We start from the raw sequence: 25797 nt of genomic DNA on the forward strand, positions 1-25797 counted from the left end.
CTTTGGATTTTGATGCTCAAGTAACTCTTTTTTTTTTGTTTGTTTGGTTTTTTTTGTTTTGTTTTTTGTTTTTTCGAGCCAGGGTTTCTCTGTATAGCTCTGGCTGTCCTGGAACTCACTTTGTAGACCAGGCTGGCCTCGAACTCAGAGATCCACCTGCCTCTGCCTCCCAAGTGCTGGGATTAAAGGCATGCGCCACCACTGTCCAGCTGCTCAAGTAACTCTTATTCTGTAAAGTAATGACTCAAATGTAAAAGAGTAGAAATTTTGGAAATCTTTTATATGCCAAAGAATAGCTGAAGTTCTTCTTGAAGGAAAAAAAAAAGTCACAGTTATCAATAAAACAAGGGATTACCTGTATTTTAATGTACTTAAAACTTCTTTATAAAACAGAAAAGCATCATATTGAAGTATATTTATAAGGTCATTATGATTTCCACAGGAAATAAGAACACATAGCAGGGTATTATCATTTAGTAATGCACCTAATGTGGTTCGTTTGAGTAATTTTGTTTTAAGGATTTGAGTGGGATTTTAACAAAAATCAAAAACAACAAGTAATATTAAATTCAAAAGATGGTCAATTTCAAGTCTAAGTCACAGATATATTAGAGTAAACTTCTACTTTTATGCCAGTAATATTTGGTGTCTGGCTGATTTCCTCTTTCTTTCTCATTCAGTAAATTTAACATATGATTAATATCCTTAAAGTACTATATTGTACCTTAGTGAAAAGCTCGAAAGCACTCTGAATATTTTATTGTTTGGAACCTGAATGAATGATAGAGACATAGAAACCTTCCTGAAAAATGGGAGTACTGAGGCACAGCTCCTAGCATGCTGAGACCTTCAAGTGGAAGTCTTTGAACCCATGTAACTAATTTTCTTTTCTCTTGCTCCTATCAGCAGAAGTTAATTGCCAGAAGCCAACAGCTTTTGGCCCCTGAAGAGCAAGAGAGAGTTAAATTGCCAGAAGGCATTAGCTTTTGGCCCTGATCCCTGAAGCCATGCACCTCGTTATCTTCCTCAAGAACCCACCTGTTGGAATGGGACATTGGCAGGTATTCTGTCTTCAGAATGTGAAATAAAAGTCATGTGGAATACTTTTTATCCAACTGAAGGATGTGATTGATATTCCTCCTCCTTTCTGACCTCTGTCTAACATCCCTTACGTTCATACTTTCTACATCTCTTATGTTCATACTGTCTCCAAATTCATGGCTTCTGTTTTTTTAAGTATAATTGGTATATATTGTTATATGCATTATACAATACATATAATATATGTTAACAATACATAATATACTTGAACACACCTACAGAACCTGCTCAGTTCATTTTGTTACTTGTACGTATATGATTTCAGTGATGATCTATTGGTATTAGGTAACCAATAGGAGTCTAGTGTATCTCATCCATGGAGACAACTATTCCTCCTGCTTTTAGCATGTCGTTCAGCCTGTAGTGAACCTACCTTTAATCGATGCCTTAGTGCTGATTTTGGCTATTGTATCTAGTTCTATGTGTAAATATTGAATTGTAATTTAAAAGATAAAATATAACATTCTTTTAGTATATGAGTTGCTGTATAAAAAATCATGATCCTTGTAATATCTTTCTGAGTGTTGTAACAGGTAAGGTAAAATGTATGTCATCAAAATTTTATTGAACCCAGGTAATTTCAGCTTCTTAAATATTTATCATTAAAATATGTACAAAGTATTCTATATACAGATTGAAATTTTGTATGTGGCAAATAAAGACAAAGCATTGAAAATTCTTCAAAATGTAATATTTAAAAAGCAATAGGAATATGGCATTTGTAGTGTGTGCATGTGTGTGTGTATTCAGATATGTATCTGTCATGGAGTACATGAGGATGTCTGAGGAAAACTTGTATAGTTGAGTGGATCCACAGCCCTTTGTGCACCTTTCCCACAAGCGGAGATCTTGTCTCCAGGGAGTGCTCTGACTCCAGGACTCAGGCAGGACCAGACAGGAGGCACAGGCCACAGAAGCAGCAGGGCAGTTGGGACAGGATCCTTTCCTCCATCTCCAACTAGGAGGGGTAGCAGATCCAGAGTCTTCAGTGTACCTTTCCCATAAGTGGAGAGCTTGTCTCCAGGCAGTGCTCTGACCCCAGGACTCAGGAGGGATGGCTGATCCACAGCCTTTTGTGCACAGGTCTTACCATAGGAGAACTGATCTCCCAGAAGTGCCTATACAGGCTTACAGACCCACAAAACAAACAAGCTCCAGCCAGAGACAGAAAGAACATCTAACACCAGAGATCAAAAGATGACAAAAGGCAAACACAGAACCTTACCAACAGAAACCAAGACTACTTGGCATCATCAGACCTAGTACTCCAAATACAGCAAGCCCTGAATACCTCAAAACACTGGAAAAACAAGATTTGGATCTAAAATCATATCTCATGATGGTGATAGAGAAATTTAAGGAAGACAAAAATAACACCTTTAAAGAAATACAGGAGAACACAGGTAAACAGGTACAAGCCCTTAAAGAGTAAACACAAAAATCCTTTAAAGAATTACAGGAAAGCACATCCAAAGATATGAAGGAATTGAACAAAACCATCCAGGACCTAAAAATGGAAGTAGTAGAAATAAGTAAGAAATCACAAAGTGAGAAAACTCTGGAGATAAAACACCTAGGAAAGATGTCAGGAGCCATAGATGCAAGCATCACAAACAGAATACAAGAGATAGAAGAGAGAACCTCAGGTACAGAAGATACCATAAAACATTGACACAACAGTCAAAGAAAATACAAAATGCAAAAAATTCCTAACCCAAAATATTCAGGAAATCCAGGACACAATGAGAAAACCAAACCTAAGGATAAGAGATATAGAAGGGAGTGAAGACTTCCAACTTAAAGGGCCAATAAATATCTTCAACAAAATTATAGAAGAAAACTTCCCTAACCTAAATAAATAGATGTCCATGAACATACAAGAAGCCTACAGAACTCCAAATAGTTTGGACCAGAAAAGAAATTCCTCCTGCCACATAATATTCAAAACACCAAATGTACAAATCAAAGAAAGAATATTAAAAGTAGTGAGGGAAAAAGGTCAAGAAACATATATAGGCAGACCTATCAGAATTACATCAAACTTCTTGCCAGAGATTATGAAAGCCAGATGATCCTGGGTTGATGTTATACAGACCCTACGAGAACACAAATGCCAGCCCAGGCTACTATACCCAGCAAAACTCTCAATTACCATGGATGGAGAAACCAAAGTATTCCATGACAAAACCAAATTTATACAATATCTTTCCACAAATCCAACCCTTCAAAGGATAATAAATGGAAAACTCCAACACAAGGAGGGACACTACATCCTAGAAAAAGCAAGAAAGTAATAATCTAACAAAACTAAAAGAAGATAGCCACATGAACAGAATGCCAACTCTAAAAACAAAAATAACAGGAAGCAACAATTACTTTTCCTTAATATCTATTAATATCAATGGACTCAATTCCCCAATAAAAAGACATAGACTGTCAGATTGGGTATGTAAACAGGACCCAACATTTTGTTGCATTCAGGAAACCCACCTCTGAAACTGTCCCACAGGTTAACGAACCGGGTTCTGCCTCGATCGAAGAGAGAAAGGAGACCTGAAACACAGAGTTCAAGAACAAAAGGACACGGAGCCAAGTTGAGGGTTTCCAATCAAGGCTCGCCTTTATTTTGTGGGTTCAGCATTTATATACAAGAGAGCATAACTGAATCTCTAGGTTACAATGACATTTGAATAACATAAGGAATTAGGGAGGAGTCAGGAAGAGTCCGAACAAAGTCCAGGAAGAAATCAAAGGGAAACCGGCTGCAGGGCTGAAGGTGGAGACTCAGGGCATCCAGCAGGTCTCCACTCCGGGGTGTGGCTGGAGGCACAGTCCACAGTGGGGGAGGAGGTCAACAACAGATGTCCTCAGGCTGTATACATGCCAGCCAGCAGGCATAGTTTCCTCTGGAATCCTCGAAGGAGGAACTCAGAGTAGTGGGTCTTTTTTTCAGGCACAACAGGCTTGAGCTGAGTCTCTGGTGGCAAGCTCCAATGTCTTGCAGCTGAGACACCCAACACACCTCAGTGACAAAGACAGACACTATCTCAGAATGAAAGGATGGAAAACAATTTTCAAAGCCAATGGTCCCAAGAAACAAGATGGAGTAGTAATTCTAATGTCGAATAAAATTGACTTTCAACCTAAAGTGATCAAAAAAGATAAGGAGAGACACTTCATACCCATCAAAGGTAAGATCTACCCAGATGAACTCTCAATTTTGAACGTCTATGATCCAAATGCAAGGGCATCTACATTCATTAAAGAAACTTTACTAAAACTAAAAGCACACATTGCACAGCACACAATAATAGTGGGAGATTTCAACACCCCACTCTCTGAAATGGACAGATCATGGAAACAGAAACTAAACAAAGACACAGTGAGACTAACATTAGTTATAAAACAGATAGATTTAACAGATATAGAACTTTTTATTCTAAAACAAAAGGATATACCTTCTTCTCAGCACCTCATGATACCTTCTCCAAAACTGTCCATATAATCATTCACAAATCAGGCCTCAACAGATACAAGAAGATTGAAATAATTCATTGCATCCTACTATATCACCCATGGACTAAGACTGCTCTTCAATAACAACATAAGTATAGAAAGCCCACATACACATGGAAGCTTAACAACACACTACTTAATGATAACTTGGTCAAGGAAGAAATAAAGAAAGAAATTAAAGACTGTCTAGTATTTAATGAAGATGAAGCCACAACATACACAAATTTAGGGGACACAATGAAAGCAGTCCTAAGAGGAAAACTCATAGATCTAAGTGCCTCCAAGAAGAAACTGGAGAGAGTATACACCAGCAATTTGACAGCACATTTGAAAGCTCTAGAACAAAAAGAATTAAATTAACCTTAGAGGAGTTGAAGGCAGGAAATAATCAAACTCAGGCCAGACTAAGTAGAGGGAACAGAGACAGTATCCTAAATAACAAGATCAGAAATGAAAAGGGAGATATAACAACAGAAACTGAGGAAATCGAAAAAATCATCAGATCTTATTACAAAAGCCTATACTGAACAAAATTGGAAAACCTGGATGAAATGAACAATTTTCTAGACAGATATCAGTTACCAAAATTAAATTAAGATCAGACAAATGATCTAAAAAGTCCCATAACTGCTAATGAAATAGAAACAGTCATTAATATTCTCCCAACCAAAAAAAAGTACAGGACCAGATGGGTTTAGTGCAGAGTTTTATCAGACCTTCAATACTCCTCAAACTATTCCACAAAATAGAAACAGAAGGTACTATACCCAACTTGATCTATAAAGCCACAATTACTCTGATACCTAAATCACACAAAGACCTAATGAAGAAAGAAAACTTCAGACCAATTTCCCTTATAAATGTCGATGCAAAAATACTCAATAAAATTCTTGCAAACAGAATCCAAGAATACATCAAAATGATCAACCATCATGATCAACTAGGATTCATCCCAGTGATGCAGGAATGGTTCAATATACAGAAATCCATCAAGGTAATTCACTATATAAACAAACTCAAGGAAAAAAAAACCATATGATCAACTCATTAGATACTCAGATAGAATTTAACAAAATCCAACACACCTTCATGATAAAAGTCTTGGAAAGAACAGGAATTCAAGGCCCATACCTAAACAGTAAAAGCAATATACAGCATACCAGTAGCCAGCATCAAACTAAATCGAGAGAAACTTGAAGCAATCCCACTAAAATCAGGGACTAGACAAAGCTGCCCACTCTCCCTACCTATTCAATATAGTACTTGAAGTCCTAGCCAGAGCCATTAGAAAAAAAAAAAAAGGAGATCAAAGGGATACAAATTGGAAAAGAAGTCAAATTATCACTACATGCAGATGATATGATAGTATACTTTAGTGACCCCAAAATTCCACCAGAGAACTCCTAAACCTGTAAACAACTTCTGCAATGTAGCTGTATATAAAATTAACTCAAGCAAATCAGTGACCTTCCTCTACACAAAAGACAAACAGCCTGAAAAAGAAATTAGGGAAACAACAACTTCACAATAGACACAAATAATATAAAATATCTTGGGGTGACTCTAACTAAGCAAGTAAATGATCTGTATGACAAAAACTTAAAGTCTCTGAAGAAGGAAATCAAAGATTTCAGAAGATGGAAAGATCTCCCATGCTCATGGAATGGCAGGTTTAATATAGTAAAATCGACCATCTTGCTGAAAGCAATCTAGAGATTCAATGCAATCCTCATCAAAATTCCAACTTCATTCTTTACAAACTTAGAGCAATTTTCATGTTCATCAGGAATAACAAAAAATCTAAGATAGAAAAAACTATTTTCAACAAAAAAAAAGGACTTCTGGGGGAATCACCATCCTTGACCTTAAGCTGTATTACAGAGCAATTGTGATAAAAAAAACTTCATGGTATTTGTACAGTGAGAGCCAGGAGGATCAATGGAATAGAATTGAAGACCCAGAAATGAACCCACAAATCTATGGCCACTTGAGCTTTGACAAAGGAGATACAGCCATCCAATGGAAAAAGACAGCATTTTCAACAAATTCTCCTGGCTCAACTGTAGAAGAATGCAAAATCAATCCATTCCTATCTCCTTGTACAAAGCTCAAGTCCAAGTGGATCAAGAACCTCCACATGAAACCAGATACACTGAAACCAGAAAAGAAAGTAGGGAGGAGCCTTGAGCACATGGGCACAGTGGAAAATTTCCTGAACAGAACACCAATAGCTTATGCTTTAAGATCAAAAATTGACCTCATAAAATTACAAAGCATCTGTAAAGCAAAGGACACTGTAAATAGGGCAAAACTGCAACCAACAGATTGGGAAAAGATCTTTAACAATCTTCTGATAGAAGGTTAATAGCAAAATATATACAAAGAACTCAAAAAGACAGACTCCAGAAAATCAAAATATCCTACTAAAAATGGGGTACAGACCTAAACAAAGAATTCTCAACTGATGAACATTGAATGGCTGAGAAGCACCTAAAGAAATGTTCAACATCCTTAGTTATCAGGAAATGCAAATCAAAACAGCCCTGAGATTCCACCTCACAGCAGTCAGATTGGCTAAGATCAAATTTCAGGAGACAGCAGATACTGGTGTGGTTGTTGAGAAAGAAGAACACTTCTTCATTGGTGGTGAGAATGCAAGCTGGTACAATCACTCTGGAACTCAGTTTGGCACTTGCTCTGGAAATGGGACATAGTAGTGCCAGAAGACCCAGCTATACCACTCCTGGCATATACCCAGAAGATTCTCCAACATCTACATGGACACATGCTCCACTATGTTCATAGCAGCCTTATTTATAATAGCCAGAAACTAGAAACAACCCAGATGTCCCTCAACAGAAGAATGGATTCAGAAAAATGTGGTACATCTACACAATGGAGTACTACTTAGCGACTAAAAACAATGAATTTATGAAATTCTTAGGCAAATGGTTGGATCTGTAAGCTATCATCCTGAGTGAGGTAACCCAACCACAAAAGAATACACATGGCATGTACACTATGGTAAGTGGATATTAGCCCAGAAACTTGAAATACCCAAGATACAATCTACAAACCAAAGTCACTCAAGAAGGAAGACTCAAGTGTGAATTCTTTGATCCTTCTTAAAAGGGGGAACAAAATACCCATGGAAGGAGTTGCAGAGACAAACTATGGAGCAGAGACTGAAGAAAGGATAATCCAGAGACTGTTCCACCTGGGAGTCCTTCCCATATTCAATCATCAAATCCAGACACTATTGTGGATGTCACAAGTGCTGGCTGACAGGAGCCTGACATAGCTGTCACCTGAGAGGCTCTGACAGTACCCGACTAATACCAAAGTAGAGGCTCACAACTATCCATAGGATTGAGCACATGGTCCCCAATGAAGGAGCTAGAGAAAGGACCCAAGGAGCTGAAGGGCTTGTACCCCCTTAGGAAGAACAGCAATATGAAATAACTAGTACTCTCAGAGCTCCCAGGGACTAAACCACCAACCAAAGAGTACACATGGTGGGACTAATGTCTCCAGCAGCATATGTATAGCCAAGGATGGCCTAGTAGGTCATCAATGGGAGCAGTGGTTCTTGGTCCTATGAAGGTTCTATGCCCCAGTGTACGGGAGTGCCAAAGCCAGGAAGTGGGAGAGGGTAGATTGGTGAGTAGGGGGGTGGGAGAGGGAACAGGATTTTTTTTTAATTATTTTTCATTTTTTCTTAGGGGAAACTGGGAAAGGAGATATCATTTTACATGTAAATAAAGAAAATACCTAATTAAAAAAAAACTTGTGTAGTTAATTCCCTACTTCCATCATGTCTTTCCTATGAACCAGAACTCACATCCTCAGACTTGTAGAAAATGCTCTTAGACATGAATCCACTACTTCCTCAGGCAATTAAAAAAAAATCTTTCCTGTCAATTGTTCAATTCTAAGAGATCGCAAAAGACAGATAACTGTAATAATTGGTTGTTACATTTTTCAAAAGTTTCTTCCCAATTTTCCTAGTTCTTTAAGAACTCTGTACGTTTTGATCATACTTGACTTCTCCCCTTTACTTCTCTTTGATCTGAATACACTTCACTACCAACTCAGGTTTGTGTACTCTTAAAAACCAATGGAAAACATACACAGTGCATCAAGTTCTATTTGTGCTGAAGATATACACTTGGACTTGCCTTCTTCACTTGAGGATGACCAAATCACCTTTGGCCACACCATAAGACATGACTATCCATCCCTAAGAAGCTTGCTTTGCCAGTGCTTCCTTAGATAGAGGTGAAATTTCATGTCCATCTCTGCTCTCCTTGTTGGAATTTTTGTCTGGCTTGAGCTTTACTAGACAGTGGGTATGTAGTAATAAATGCTGTGAGTTTCTATGTGTAGCTGCCCTGCTATATTCAGAAACCATTCTTTCATTGTATTCTTGTCCCTTAGACAAGAATCCTTCTGCACACTCTTCCCACAGTTCTGTAGACTTGTAGCAGGGTTTGTGATGCAGGGTTTCTGTATGGAGAAGCATTCTACAGACTCGTATTCTCTGTTGCTTGACCAGGTGTGAGTCCCTCTGTTAAGAAACTGCTGCCATTAAACTGATAAATAGACACAGTATTAAACTGACTCCTACTTAATTCCCCTTATTCCCCATTCAGCTAATCCTTATTAAAGAAAATTCCATTTTAAGTAGATGGTGTTTAATACGTTCTAAACTTAAAAAGAAAATTCCCAAATATCTTTACATCTTTTCATTTTTATTTGAATTTTTTCAGATTGCAATGAAATTACATTTTGTCCCATTTGCCTTTCAACCTCCCCAAACTCCCATATATCCCTTGTTGCATTTTTTTTCAAATTCATGACCTTTTAACCATTAAGCCATCTTTGTAGAGTTCATATGTGTAATTTTTATTTTGTTTTGCTATGCAATCCTTACAATTTATGTTACCAAATATTTTCCTTGCCATTATGTTATAGTTTGCAAATGCTAATAAGATAAAAGAACTAGACCTAAATTAAGAATCTGAAAACTGAATTTTTTATGGAATAAAATGTGTTCACTACCATTTCAAATGCATTATTTATATTTAAAAATATAGCTCCCATGGTATAAACTTGAATTTGTTTTAAATCAGTAAAAATTCATAAAATTTTAATGTTGCCTTGGTTAATATGTTTTCATAGAATGCTCTATGTGAGAATCATCAGAATCTCTATACCATGATAATAATATTTACTATGAGCAAAGGATTTGGCATTCTTCAACTTCTGAAAACTCCACAACAAATGATATAGTTTATGTTCTCATAAATGTTGAAAACAGTTACTGAGATTTGTAAGTTTAAGATAATTTGCTGAAAAGTCCAAGGGTTTTCAAAAAGGTAAAATTTATCATTTTCAAATATCTATATGTACCTTTAAATATATTTCATTTGTGTTTTTATGTTAGTCGGTCGTGTGTGTACGTGTGTGTGTGTGTGTGTGTGTGTTTGTGTGTGTGTGTGTGTGTTTGTGTAGATGTAAACACAGAGAACCAAGGAAGATCTGGGTTTGCTGTTCTCTGCCTCTATACCGTTTTCTTGAGAAAATGTCCCTTATCTAATAGGTTGAGAGATACAAGCTGATTTGTCAACATACACTATTTACTCTCCTGTTACCACATAGATGGACTTTGACATTCTTTGCTTTCAATGTGGAAGTAGGGATCTGATTTTCAGTTAAAGAGCTCTCAGTCATAGTATAGTCTTTATAGTTCTCAGTCATTGTATAGTTGTTTTTTTTTTAAATAATTTTGTTTTGTGACCTACTGACTTTTTTTTAACAAGAACTGTCTGTATGACTACTGGTTTGAAATTATTCTTGGAGACCTTGTAACCTCATTAGTGGGTATACAGATGAAGATAATGACTGTCCTTCTAGAATTCACTCCTAAGCTCTGTTTATTAGAGAGGTGTATGGCTTTCTGAGCTGCTTCCAAATCAATGATTGGCTGTTGGGAGAGTTGCCTAGACTTACATGTAGATCCAGTACTGTCAAAACATTAGCTGTGAGGTCTGGATTGCGATGGTTCTGCTGTCTTGAAGACAGCAGCTCTCACCATTGCTTCCTTACTTTTGCTCCTTCCAGGAATTGTCCCCAAACTTCAGAAAGATGCTACACCACTCATGTTCAGTGGTAAAAAGTCAACCTTTTGTTTATTCTCTGGTATGAACCAACTAAAAATTATAAATTTAAGGAAAATAGAGTTAAGAAGGATAGCAGATTCTATAAACCACTGTATCTTAAAGAAAAATATCTCAAGATTGCATTTATTGCTGTTTTCTACAAACAGAAACTCTTTATTTAAAATTAAAGAAATATTTATCTACGGTTATAATGCAAATATTTAGAAAACAGTTTGCTACCCTGTTAATTTAGTTAAATGACTGTATAAGTTTCTCCCTAGAACTAAACATCCTCAACCATGAACTTTGGCCAGGTTTAAAGTAGCAAGCATGCATTCTCTCTTGGGTAACAGTCTTCAAATCCAATCTTTGCCATGCCATTACTGCACTAGTAGACTCAACTTCTCTAGAAGATTGTTATTTGAGTTCACAAGTTTTAACTTTTTTCACTGTCCCATGTAGTAAGCTTCTTCTCTTCTTCTTCTTCTTCTTCTTCTTCTTCTTCTTCTTCTTCTTCTTCTTCTTCTTCTTCTTCTTCTTCTTCTTCTTCTTCTCCTTCTTCTTCTTCTTGCCAGATACCAAGTGAAAAAACAAGAACTTTTATTGCCCTGATGTCCTCCATGACTAATAACTTTTAAGGAAATAGTTCTCTTGCCTGGCAATAGGAGTTTATTTAATAATAATAAAATTGGTTTATAAGAATAGTATTGTCCAGCATGAAGAACATATCACTTACAGACCTCTATCGTTTTCTCTCCTCTCTCTCTTGTAATGATGAGTGTTTCCATCTGCACAAGACCTCAAAATAATGATGCTGAGAATAAATTATTTATGATTAAATGCCTAGACCAAAAGCTTGTTAATGCTAGATTGTAACTCAGATTTCCTGTTTATTCTATTCTAACTAAATACCTTCGTGGAGTACCTCTCCTCAGGTTCATGTGACCATTTCATCAGCATTCTGGGCAAATCTCTTCAGTGCCTCACTCCATTCTAGAAACCTCTCTCCCTACTGGAACTCCTACCTCCTATTTCTTGCATAAGCTAATAGGTCAATAGCATTTTTATTGATAGGTTATACTTCCACATAGAACACAAGCCACTACCCTACACTCTCATTTTGTCATTAAAAATTCCTTCACCCCAAGCTTAATGAGACTATGTTTTTTGCATAATTATTTATTATATAAGTTTAAGATATAAATACATTATATAATAAATATATATATATAAAATTTTTATTCATTATAGAAAACACAATGAGTGCTAATGCCTGTGACACTGTAGAATTAAAAAAACCAACAATTCACTGTTGTTAGAAATTTAGACTGATACAGAACTTGTGGGAATAAGTATATAGGCTACTCACAAAGCTAAACTGAAACTACCATCTGACTCAACTAACTACCCCGGCCATGTAGCCAAATTACTATGTATCCTACTACAGAGGTATTTACTATGTTCATTTCACCTCTATTAAAAATAGCTAAAAGTAGAAATAGTTTGAATTCCATCAAACTATGAATGGTTAATGAAAATCTAATAAATATAACCAGTGGAGGATTGCCATATAAAAAGAAAAATGAAATTAATAAATTTGCATGTAAATTTTGGAAAAAATATACTGAGAGTGATAATCCGGGTCCAGATAATATTTCTGAATATATTGTATTTTACAGTTTTGGATCTATTCTTGAGAAATGCCATTCTTATTTATCAATCACTCCTTACATTACATGGCTAATATGTGTGTAATAAAATTTCCATCACTTTCTTAAAATATAAAAGACTTTCTAAGTTATAATATGTGTAAATCAACATATCATAGTTTTATTTTTTGTAGGTATTGTTCTTCTGAAATTCTTAGAAATCTTGAAATCCTTTAAAAAATATCAACCCAAGTCCTCATTACATTTTTTGACATGCATTTCAAGTATAAGTCTACAAAATACTAAAACTAGAAGTTGATATAGTATTTCAAATAAACTCTACTGAGACAGAATACACTAGTGCACTCAAACCTTCTGGACAGTTTGCTTTCATCAATTCCATACTGGTAATTTATATTGACCTTCTTTCCAATAAAGTACTTTGATGATTTTTATGTAAACTCCTGTCAAGTCCGATCTCTCCTCTTTCTTGTGCTCTTAATGATTTCTCCATAGATTTTTAAATACTGCTTAAATCAATTCAAGTTTTCATCAAGGTTCAGATGGTCATTTCAGAATGTCAGTAATTTATTTTTAATGAGTGCCAGGCACCTTCCAACTCCACAGGAAATTTTTATATTATCAAGTATATCACAACTTCAAAACAACAAATATTATCATTTATTCATTATTATAGCATCAGGACAATTTTGTAAAACTTACCAACCCATATTTCATGTAATAAATTTTTTGCTTTTATAACTGTTTCTGTCTTTTTCTTTTATGTACAAACATAGTTGGATGAAGTACTTTGACGTAAGGAAATTACACATTCTCTTACCAATATCTGGCTTCTGTTTTATTGGGTAATAATGAATCCAGCTAATATGATACTATTTTATTGTATCACAATAGTTAGCTTGAAATACCTACACTTTTAATTTTTTCCTTTAGCAAACTTTTACATTTGTTGAAAATATAATAGATTATCTATGTACTTAGAAACTTTATGCCTGTTATTATCAACAAAAGTATTGACATTGTTTTTTTACTTTACATATTTTCTAAACATTTTTTTCAGTCAGTTGTTTATCTTTGGAATAAATTTACATGGTTCCTTGTCATGTGTAAACATCAAAAAGACACCTCTTACGAAATGCTTCAAGTATTTTAACTGCTCATGACCTTGACTCTATTTTATAATTTGTTTTGTGTCACCCTTTTTTATAAAACTGAACATTTAAACGGAAATCTAAAGACAATCTTGAGTACATAAAATAATTCTTAAAATTATGATGCATGAAAACTGCAAGTTGATGAGTAACTCAGTTTCTTCTCAACAATATTCTGTAGCTCACATCATCCTCCTGTGGATCTGCATACATGCTAATCTTTACCATTAATCATTTTACTGTTCATTTCTCTTTTCTTATAACAATTGCCTACTCATTTATTTTTAATTTATATGTATTTATACACACCATATGTGTGGAAGCATCATGGGAGCCAAAAGGTATCAAACACGCTCAGTTTTGTAGAGTTGATAAGAACCAAATTCAGGATCTCAGAAAGGCAGTAAGAGCTTTTAGAAACTGGATCACCTCTACAAGCCCTCAATAATCCTTCTTAATTAATATATAACAGAAATACATTTAAATACTTGAAACTTGCTCATTTATTAAATTCACTACTTTAGTGCTTCAGTAATATTTTTTACATTGAACTCATCAGAAGTAAATTTGATATAAATTAAAGAAGAAATTTTCCTACTGATATTTCCTTTAAACAGGGCAAAAGTCATCATGTATTGTATTAAACGCACATGTTCACACACACACACTTTAATTAATTCTCAGAACTACGTAATGATTATTTACTTTATTCAAATCAAATTAACTCTAATATTTTCATCAGAGAAAGTATAACAACCCTTTACAGTCATGATTTTCAGGTACATAAAGTACATGGAATTAATTGTGATTGGATGACACAATTTTACTATAGTGATGTCCTAAATACTACACAAAAATACTAATACAAATAGATCTTACAATATTATATGTATATATGAATATACAGAGATAAATATAGGATATATATAATATATATGTGAATATATGTATACATGAATATATACATGTATGCAAATAAAAATACAGATTGTATAAAGCAGTGATGTTTGACCCATAACATGTTTATATTATATACCGACAAATTATTCATAATTTGATAATATCAGAAGCAGAAAATGACTTTATTACAACTAACTTACTAATCATCACAAATGTAGAGTGCTCAACGCATATGAGTATTGCTTGTTTTTTATGTCTAGTTGGAAAGGGTGCTGTATAGATTTTAATGCTAATATCTACTAATTTAAAGATGAATACTTTGATTGCATATCTTTCCCTAGCATGCATATTTAACTTTTACTGTATCACCTTATCTATATCTTGCTATATGTCCATAAGCAATATTCTTAGATTAAAATGTTCTATTTTAATTTTGTAAAACCATTGCTATAGGTTTCACAAGGCTAATTTGTATTTTTACCAAAATTTTAATAACTGTCAGTTTTTCAGTAAGTACATTCCAAAAATTAGAAAATAGAATTTCTAAAAACTTATTACTGATTCCTCGTGAATTTTACATCATATCCTTCAGTACTGTTCATGTCCTTGTCTCCTCCTTTCCTACCCACCCTTTGCAACCTCCACTGAAAATAAAACAAGCACAAATAAACAAACAAGATCAAAAGAAACCATAGAAACCTCACATTGTGGAAGCTGCGGTACACACTGTGAGGCTTCACTTGCAAAATGTTCATTGCGATGAGTCATCAGTTTGGTTCTAGAACTTTGGCCTATGTGATATCATCGATATTGGATCCTTATCTGGAATCCTCCTTGTAATACAGTTATTGCCCTGTGTCATGGACATCCTGCCAGACTGGCCCTTTTGTGCATTCTAACCCTTTGCAGATGATACAGGCTTGGAGGGTGGGCCAGTTCAGAGCCTGGATCCAGGCCAGGGTGGAAGCTGAGGTGATTAACCCACTGGCTGTCTCTTATTGCCACCACGAAGAAAATCTCTTGGGCAGTGTTCAAGCTAGGTCCTTCAGTGCCACAATAGGCAGGTGTCTGTCCTCTTTCCATGCTGAGCTGTCTGGATTGGATTTGACTTGAAGTGAATTTATGAGTCCTAGGCATAATACAGCTTTAGCCACCAAGCCAGGCATCTAGCTAGGATGAACAAAGGACTCCCATCTGCTCTGCCTCAGACTGATAGAAGAAAACTACCTGTGGTATGAGTCAGTTGTGGAATGCATGCCCCACTTTGTCTCTCAGGGTGTGTTCAGGCACACAGCACACTAGGCTGAAAGAATGAAACAGAGTCCTAAATAGGTGGGGTCTGCAGGATTCTAGCCCAGCTGAGAGTGAATGCCAGGTGAGAGAAGACCTTCTCTGAGGATTTTACTGAAACAGCTCTCCTAGATGTATACATATCTTTGTTCAGAGTAGGGTTGTACAAATACAATTTATTCTAGATGACCCAGGTCTATAAATGAACTTTGGAGAGTGGGGATAAATTTTCAGAGTAGGTGAAATAATTGCCTGGGGGTTAAAAATACTGTGAATGCCTTATTTGTATGGAGAGGCATTCCAGGATTCCCAAGTTCTTGCTGGACAGATTCTTATAAGAAAAGAAGTTGAACTTATAGGTTTTCCAAGACTAATCAAGGTAAAGGGTGCGGAGTTGTGAACTGCCCAGACAAGGCCAGAGAAAGGGAAGCCCTGTTGGTAAAAGGAAACCTCAATTTTTCAAAAAGCTCAGAGGAGCTATCTAGGCATTATAGACTGTGACCTTAAATAGCAGTGTTTCCCCCACAATACCACCAATAAGGTGTCTCTTGACACATTGCCATTGGGGTGAAAACAAAATTGGAAAGATATTACTTTCGGTTGTTTGAATATGTTTGGCTCTCATAGACTCATGTATTTGAAAGCTTGGCTTATAGGATGTGGCATTATTAGGTGGCGTGGCCTTGTTTGAGTGGGTGTGGCCTTGTTGGAGGGAGTGGGTCACTGTTGGGGTGGGCTTTGAGGTTTTGTAGTACTCAAGCTCTACCCAGTGTTAAACAGTCTCGTCCTGCCTGAGTTGAAAAGACAGACCCAAGGGCTGGATTCTTTGGATCAAGGTATAGAAACCTCCTTTCCTCCAGAACCACATCTACCTACAGGCTGTCAGATTTCCTGCAATGGTGATAATGGACTGGACATCTGAAAGTCTAAGCAAGCCCCAAATAATTCTTTCTTTTATAGTATCTGCCTTGATCATGCTGTCTCTTCACACCAGTGGAAACCCTAGCTAAGACACTAAATTATTCAACTTGAGAAATTTGTGGCTTTTAGTTTTTCTAATAGTTGGTATTCTATGGAGCATGAGGATTATAATTGACACATGAGGTTCATAATTATATCAGTTAATGGAAATCACTTGAATTTATTTTAAGGAAAGAAAGGAGCAAAAGCAAAAATTAAAACTGAGAAATGATGGTAAAAATAATATTCCTATCCTAGAAGTTCAGTCCCAAGTAAGGGGTACTCTGCTCCTAAGGTAGAGTACATGCAATAGCAGGAATTTTGAATTTTAGTCTATTCAAAAATGTATAGTCTTAGTACTAGACAATTCACAGAGAGGAAAAGAAAGAAAAGAGAAAGGGGTATGTGATAGATTGCATGGGATTGGCTCCTGTAGGCTCACAGATTTGAATGCTTGGCTATCAGAGAGTAGCACTACTTAAAAGAATTAAGAGGAGCCAGGCGGTGGTGGCACATGCCTTTAATCCCAGCACTTAGGAGGCAGAGGCAGGCAGATTTCTGAGTTTGAGGCCAGCCTGCTCTACAGAGTGAGCTCCAGGACAGCCAGGACTACACAGAGAAACCCTCCCTGTCTCAAAAAAAAAAGGATTAAGAGTTGTGGCCATGTTGGAGAAAGTGTGTCACTGAGAGAGGGCTCTGAGGTTTAAGAAGCCTAATCCAGTCTCAGTTGCTCTCTCTTCCTTCTGCCTGTATATCTGGATGTATAACTCTCAGCTACGTTTTTAGCACTATTCCTGCCTGCTTGGCACTATGCTCTCTGCCATAATGAAAATGGACTACACTTTTTGAAACTGTAGGCAAATCCACAATTAAAGTTTTTCTCTTTTACAAGTGTTGTCCTGGTCATGGTATCTCTTCTCAGCAAAAGAACGTTAATTAAGAATGTGGATCATGGGCAACTGTGTGCACCTAAAAAAGCAGGAGTATAGTTCAGAGAGGGGAGAAACAGATTCAAAAATACAATCAATACTTGGTGCATCACAGAGATGATCTGAAATCCAACCTGATAGGATATGAAACAAATCATGTAATAGAGGTCCTGGGAAAATTAGGTTAACATTTTAGTGTACCAACTGGGAAAAGCAATTTACAATTGAAGCCCATGATTGGCAGCTAGATGGCTCTAAAGTGAAATGTTTCTCACGTCCACTCAAAGTACACAAGGGGCAGTTGTAGAAGGATAACTCTCAGAGTACTGGTGGTAAGGTTACTTCCAGCTAAGCGGTGAGGGGTGAAGGAAAGTTCAAGTAATAAGTGTGTGGTGCTCCAAACCTGTACGTCAGATGATAGAGATTGGGTTGATTGTCGTAACTGAGGTGGGAAGAGCCAGCTCCTGAGTGGCAGAAATCTCCTGCTGGGATTTTGGACTACATAATTAGAAGTAAACTCTACCACAGTAGGTTTTCATAATTTTCCACTGAATGAATGTGAGTACAACTTGACCAGGCAACCTTCTGGTTCTTCCCCTGTAGATACATCCATGGGCAGTTCCCTTCCAGAAAGGACTGCATAACTCTGGAATTGGCTAGCCCAAGTGGGTTGGTCATGATTTTCAGTGGTTTGTTTTCATGATTAATTTAGACTGCTTGTTATTTTCATCTGAATCTTAATTTAATTGGGTCAATTTTTACTCTATGTTTGTAGGTTTTTTTCATAGGTAATTCTCGTTTCTCATCCATTGATCTGGGTTTTCAACTTTTGGTGCTGAATTTTCTCTATGTGTCCTGGTACTCTATTTAAGATCATTGTTCAGTTTTACTACTAAGATTCTGAAAATTTCAGTACATATTTGAGTTATATTAGGATCTTTGAACTGAGCAGTTGTATATTTATAATCTCTTGGCAGTCAATTATGTTGCCTTGTTTTTCCATATTTCTGGCATTATAACTTTGTGAGGGGCCTATTCTAGTTTTGCTTAGGAAACTTCCTATTTAGCAGCCTCTTCAAGTCTCAATCCTTCATCCTATCCAAAGGGAAGAAAACAAAGTACTGAGAAGTAAAGTACTATAGCTACAGAATTAAGGCTCTGGAGATAGTTCAGTGGAGAAAACCATTATTGCTCTGCAAGGGTAAGTATTTTGTCACAAAAGGTCAAATGCGGTTGGTTTCTATAAGGATCTCAGAAATTAACTAATCAGGCATATGAAGAAGTAAATGACAACATTCTATCTCAAATAGAGGGATTACAAGGACTATCATCTGAAGTTATACTCTGATCTCCATATGTCCATCTGTCACATACTTAAACTCACATGAGCATGTATACACAGACAGACACATATCATACTACTATACACATATATAAATATTTTTAAAGATATATAAATACATTTAACCATCATGACAGCTTACACAACAACAAAGGCCACACACATAAGTTTGTTTATTAGGTAGTTAGGTAAATTAAGGAGTCATGAATTTAAATATTATTTAATGTGCAGATAGAAATAAAAAACAAAGGGAGTGAAGAAAAGAAGAGAGAATAGAGCAAAGTTTAAAATTAAATGGAAGAAGATCAATAGAGGAAAATTTTATGGAAAAAACAAAACAATTAAAATGTAAGAAATGAAAAAGAACAGTTCTCAATATTATCCATTTGAAAAGAAAATTAGGAACAATGGACCTATCTACCCTGCCAGAGGCACATTTTCTTTCTAGTCCTCAACTCCTCTGGGGAAGACCGAGCACTGCAGGCCCCTCTTCCACAATCAGAGACAGCCTGACTCCCAGAAACTCAGCAGTAAGCAGAATCAAAATAGTCTGGCCCTATCTAGGTAATAAGGAAGCCCCAATAACAGAGACAGCTCTGTTTGCCTCCCAGAAGTCCTGGTCTATCCCGGATCACAAAGCTGGGACAGGGTCTAGTCAGAAAGTGCAAAGCCAGTTAATACCAGAGATAACCAGATGTTGAGAGAAAAGGACAAAAACATAAGATCCAGAAACCAATGCCAGGTTGCAGAGTAACACCCCAGTTTTCCCATCACAGCAAGCCCTGAATACCCTAACATACATGAGCAACAAGATTCTGACCTGAAAGTCCATCTCATGAACTAGAGGACATTAAGGAGAACTCCTTATATATAACTCCTTTAAAGAAGTACAAGAGAACACAGGGAAACAGATAGAAGCCCTCAAAGAGGAGACACAAAAATAACTTTAAAATATACAGGAAAACACAACCAAACAGGTAAAGGAATTGAACCAAACCATTCAGGATCTGAAAATGGAAATAAAAATCACAAATAAAGAAATGACAAATGGAGCCAACCCTGGGATGGAAAACCTAGAAAGAGATTAGGATTTACAGATGAGAGCATCACCAACAGAATACCAGCGATATATATGAGAGGATCTGAAGCATGGAAGATATCATAGAAGATATTGACACAGCAGGCAATGATAACACAAAGTGTAAAAATTTCCTTACTCAAAACATCCATGAAATATGGGAGAAAATGAAAATGTCAAACATAAGAATAAAAGGATTAGAAGAGAATAATGATTTTCAATTCAAAGGGAAAAAAAAACTTAAATAACAGCACTGAAGAAATCTTTCCTAACCAAAGGAAAAAACGGTCATGAACATTCAAGAAATTTACAGAATACCAAATAGATTTGGCCAGAAAAGAAAATCTTTCCATTAATAATAATCAAAACACTAAATACACAGAAGAAAAAAAGAATATTAAAAGTCATAAGGGAAAAAAATGCAAGTAACATAAAAGCAGACCTATCAGCATTATACCAGACTTTTTAACAAGGCCTCTAAAATCCAGAAGATCTTGGAAAGATTTCAGGCAGACCCTAAGAGAACACAAATGCCATCTCAGGCTCCTATATCCACCAAAACTCTCAGTCACTATAGATGGAGAAACCAAGATATTTCATAAAAATCCAAATTTAAACAATATCTTTCCACTAATCCACCCCTACAGTGGTTACTAGAAGTAAAACTCCAACACAAAAAGGGAAACTACACCAAAAGAAATCCAAGAAATTAGTCATCTCATAACAACCCCAAAAGCAGTGAACCACACAAACAGAATACCACCTCTAAAAACAAAAATAACAGGAACTAATAACCATGGGTCTTTACTGTCTTTCAATATTAATGGACTCAATTCCCTAATAAAAAGACATAGGCTAAAAGACTGGATATATGAATAGTCCTGATCACATTGCTGCAAACAAGAAACAAAGACCGATACAACCTCATAGTAAAAGGCTGGAAAAATTGTTCTAAGCAAATAGTCCCAAGGCACAAGCTGGATTAATACTTTCAACCAAAAGTTATCTAAAAAGGTAGGAAAAGATATTTCAGACACATCAAAGCAAAAATCTATCAAGAGGAACTCTAAATTCTAAACATCTATGCCCCTCATCTGTAAAACAAACATTACTGATGATCATAATACACATTGAATCTCACATCATAATACTGGGGGACGTCAACACTATACTCTCACCAATGGAAAAGTTAGGGAAATAGAAACCAAACAGATAAACAATGAAACTAACATAAGCTTTGATCCAAATGGATGTAACAGATTCTACACTAAAACAAAAGAATATACCATCTTCTCCACACCTTATAGTTACTTCTCTACAATTGACCATAGATTCAGTCACAAAACAAGCCTCAACCAATACAAGAAGATTAAAATAATCCCATGCATTCTATAAGATTCCTAAGGACAACAGCTTGTCTACACTAACAACAAAAAACAACAGAAAGCCCACATATTCATAGACACTCAACAACTCTCTATTTAATGATAACTTGGTCATGGAAGAAATAAACAAATTAAAGCCCTTCTAGAATTTAAGGAAAATGAAGGCAAAGCATACGCATAATTATGAGACACAATGAAAGCAGTGCTAAGGGGGAAATTCAGTTCTCTGAGTGCCTTCATAAAGAAATCGGAGACATCCTACACTAGCGATTAAGAGCACATCTGAAAGCTCTAAAATAAAAAAAAAGAAGCACACCTAGGAGGAGTAGAAGACAAGAAATAATCAAATTCATGGCTCGGATCAACCAACTAGGAAGAAAGAGAACAATATAAATAATCAACGAAACCAGGAGCCAAAGGAAATATGAGAATTTTTAACAAAATCTTAAAAAGAAGATCTAAGAAAATCAACAAGATAGAAAACCCTTAGCCAAACTAAATAAAGGGCACAGAGACAGTACCCAAATTAAGAAAAGCAGAAATAAAAAGAAAGACATAACAACAGAAACTGGAGAAATTCAAAAAATCATCAGATCTTACTACAAAAGCATGTATTCAACATATCTGGAAAGAACAACAACAGCAAAAAAAAAAAGGCAGAACCAGATGGTTTTAGTGTAGAATTCTATTAGACCTTCAAAGAAGAGCTAATACCACTACTTCTCAAACTATTTCACAAAATAGATAAAAGAAGGAGCAGTATCCTAATTTGTTCTATAAAGCCACAGTTACTCTGATAACTAAAGCACAAAAAGACCCAGAGAAGAAAGAAAACTTCATACCAATTTCACTTATGAATATCGATACAAAAATACAAACTGAATCCAAGAACACATCAGAATCATTATTTCTCATGATCTAGTAAGCTTAATCCCATGGATGCAGGTTGAATTTATAAACACTGTTTTTCTATGTTTATGCAAATATATTTCCACACTGGATGTGGGTTAGGTGTATACCATCATTTTGAATAGGCTCCCTACATTGCCTACCACAGACTTCTACCAGCCACTCTGAGTTTTGTTGTAGGACTGTGGGATATGCAGTTTCTCCACCTGTCTTCTTCCTTCTGAAGAACCCGGAGAAATCATCTCATGGTCTACATATAAGGTGTTCAGCAAATGCGTTGGGATAGGAGAAACTATCACAAAATTGAGTTCAATAAAAATGGATGATCTATCCTAGCCCTTTCTTTCTGAACCCACTAATTATAGGTTATCTTTCATGAGTGATATCTTTCAGACTTCAGAATTTTCAGACCATATCAGTAAACATGAGGCAGATGTCTCCAGACGTTGATCAACCCTCTGTCTTCAGGATCTTTAGTTTATTAGGTTTTCATTACTTCATAGGAAACCTGGGGCTTTTTTATGACCTTGGCTGTCTAAACCAAGTTTCTTGCTGTCTGCACTCAGTAATTGAGTCTCTTCTGCAACGGATTCCAAGAGCTTTCTCACACTGAGAGCTATAGCTGGTGAAATTTAGGTTTCTAGACTTGTCACTCCTTCATGTTTTCATACCTTCAATGTAGCTCAGTTAAAAAAAAAAAAAAAACGTGCTTCCTCAAGATGGTATTGTCCACTGACTTCCAAGTTAGAGAAGAAAGTGACAGAGTGGAATACTTTCCTACTGCTTGACACATGTCAATGGACTTACTTCTTATTAAACCTGAAACTAGATTTAAACCTTGTGAGGGATATGGGGTTGCCACCAGGATAGAACTGTCAGGATCTTTACACCTGGCTTATTTCTTAGAAGTAGCTCTCAGTCCACTCACCCAGCTGAGGAGCAGACCTTGTTAGCTTAGCTTCGGTGCTTTATTTGTAGATCACTTGGATTTTTATCCAAACGTTCAACTTGTTTCGGTGCTTGCAAATTGATGATAACTTTCCTCTTTATCTCTTTCATGTACATTTTATTTTCTTCTTCTGACATTTTGTCAGCCAAATCTACAGTAGTTGCCTCTAATGTGTAAACTCCAGTTCTTACCTGAAAATCCATTGAAATTTTCTATTTATTTATTTTTATCACCAGTATATTTTATCACCAGGATATCATATTGAAATATGAATGTGTTCTACAAAAGGTTTTGCACATATATAGCCAAAAGTAATTTAAAAACTAATTTACTAATTTATATTATATGATAACTACAAGAAAAACACTAACTTTGTTTATTCTTAATTTTTACATATTGTGTTTGATTTACCTTGATAACACATGCTAGAAAATACAATATTTAGTGATAAAATGTGAAAGTTATTACATACATATTAAAGTAAACTTGGATGTATATACAAGTGTTTCTAAGAAGACACAATTCTCTACATCTTTGTGAAGAACAAAATTTGTTACCTAAAGCAGATATGAAAACATGGGGAGAATTCAGTATATATCGTTATTCTTTCTAGATTTCATTAAAAATGCATGTACATGTCTGTGCCTGTGTATCTGAATAATATTGCCATTGAAGTAATACATTCACATACATACACATACATATATACATAGCATAGTAAAAATGAAACCTGATTTTCTTTAGTATTTCAGGAAGTTGCTTATACTAACACATAAGTCAGGACTCTTACTCATCTGTTGGTTCTCTTAAATGAAAAATTGCAAATAGCTGTATTATTTTGCATCACAAATATTTCCCTATTCTTCGAAGAACCTAATGAAAAATCCGTAGAAACAATAGAAAGTGTTTCTAGACTTAACAGTCAGAAATATATTATTCAAAATAGTAAGTTTCAGTATATGCTTTTTCATTTGAGAATGTCAATCCAAGGCAAAATAATAAGGTAGAAACTTACCTAGTTGTAACTTTTCTTCTTTAATAAAAGGTTGATAAATTTGCAGTTGTTGAGTTCAAGAGTAAGATGCAACTAAACATGACAATACCTGCACATTATTAATCATTGGCAACTATCAAAGTAAATGCTGATATCTTACACTAAAAATAATTTTGACTTATTATTGCCTGTGGAATTTTATGCTGCAGTGTCACATAAACAATTTAATAACAACCGAGAAAATAAAAAAATGACATTAACCAATTTTCCTAAGTATAAAAACACTAAACTTATTATTTCATACTATATACCTATTTGTGTATCTAAATATGACTATTCATAAGTTTATATGGATGATACACTCTATATGCATAGCTCATTCTGAACAAATCAATGAATTTAGTTGACAATTCATACTGCCCTAAATGAAGCTCAGGAAGCTAAGTACACATAGAAAATGGCATACAAATAGTTAAAATATAATGGTTGCTTAGAGTAGGGTTGTTAGTTTCTGCCTTTCTCTTACTTTAGGTTCTTGTTCACAGAGTTCATGAAAACTACTGAAGTATCAGTGTGCATCTGTAGCCTCCGAGTAAATAAAAGTTCATCCTATAATGTTCAACATCATGTATAATAGCTAATGGTTAATTTGGTAAGAGAAAGTTTTTCATGTGCATGCTTGTGGTTTTATGTCTCATATGGAAATCACTTTCCCAGGGAAACATTAAGGATGGGAAAGAATCTATTAAATAAAGGATAAAGCTCCTGCAGCATAGATAATTGTCCCCAAATGATTTGGACTGTACATCCCATGGACAGATATTTTACTTTAAAACTTGTGGCAGACAAATATTGTACAAGTTTGAGAAGAAGAAATGTATTGCAGAGTGCTAGACAAATGATTATAGTTGGAAATTATAGAATCATTAAAAACTTAATGTATACTTAATAATTAGTGATATTCTTAGTAAGCAGTATGAGTAAAAATTGACTCTATAGCCAAATTTCCTCACATCCGAAGGTTATTCTTCCAGTGAATAGTTTCATATGTCTTGATCTTCAACTTGCTATTTGTAAGAGCTTGACATTGATAAGATTGCTATGCTATTAACAAATTACCTTTCTCAAAGGCTGGCATAACTTTGCTTGCATTTATGATGCAGCAGCTGCTCTGTCATCTATTTTTGTTGTTGTTCTAGCCATTATTCTACAACCCAGGAGCATAACATTTCTCATACTGTTGTAAGAAATGGGATTTTTTTCTGAGAGGAAAAAACCAATGTTTACTAGGGGCATTTAAAAACAAGGAAAATTAACACAGATTTTGAGACTGGTAGTTGTCTAATATTTTACATACCTATACCTCAGATTTATTGTATTACTAACACATTATGCACTTGCCTATACCATCTTTCAGTGTATATTTGTATGTTAGATTATATACACATGATTATATATACAT

This window comes from Mastomys coucha, unplaced genomic scaffold, assembly GCF_008632895.1.
Source record: "Mastomys coucha isolate ucsf_1 unplaced genomic scaffold, UCSF_Mcou_1 pScaffold9, whole genome shotgun sequence".
NCBI lineage: Eukaryota > Metazoa > Chordata > Mammalia > Rodentia > Muridae > Mastomys > Mastomys coucha.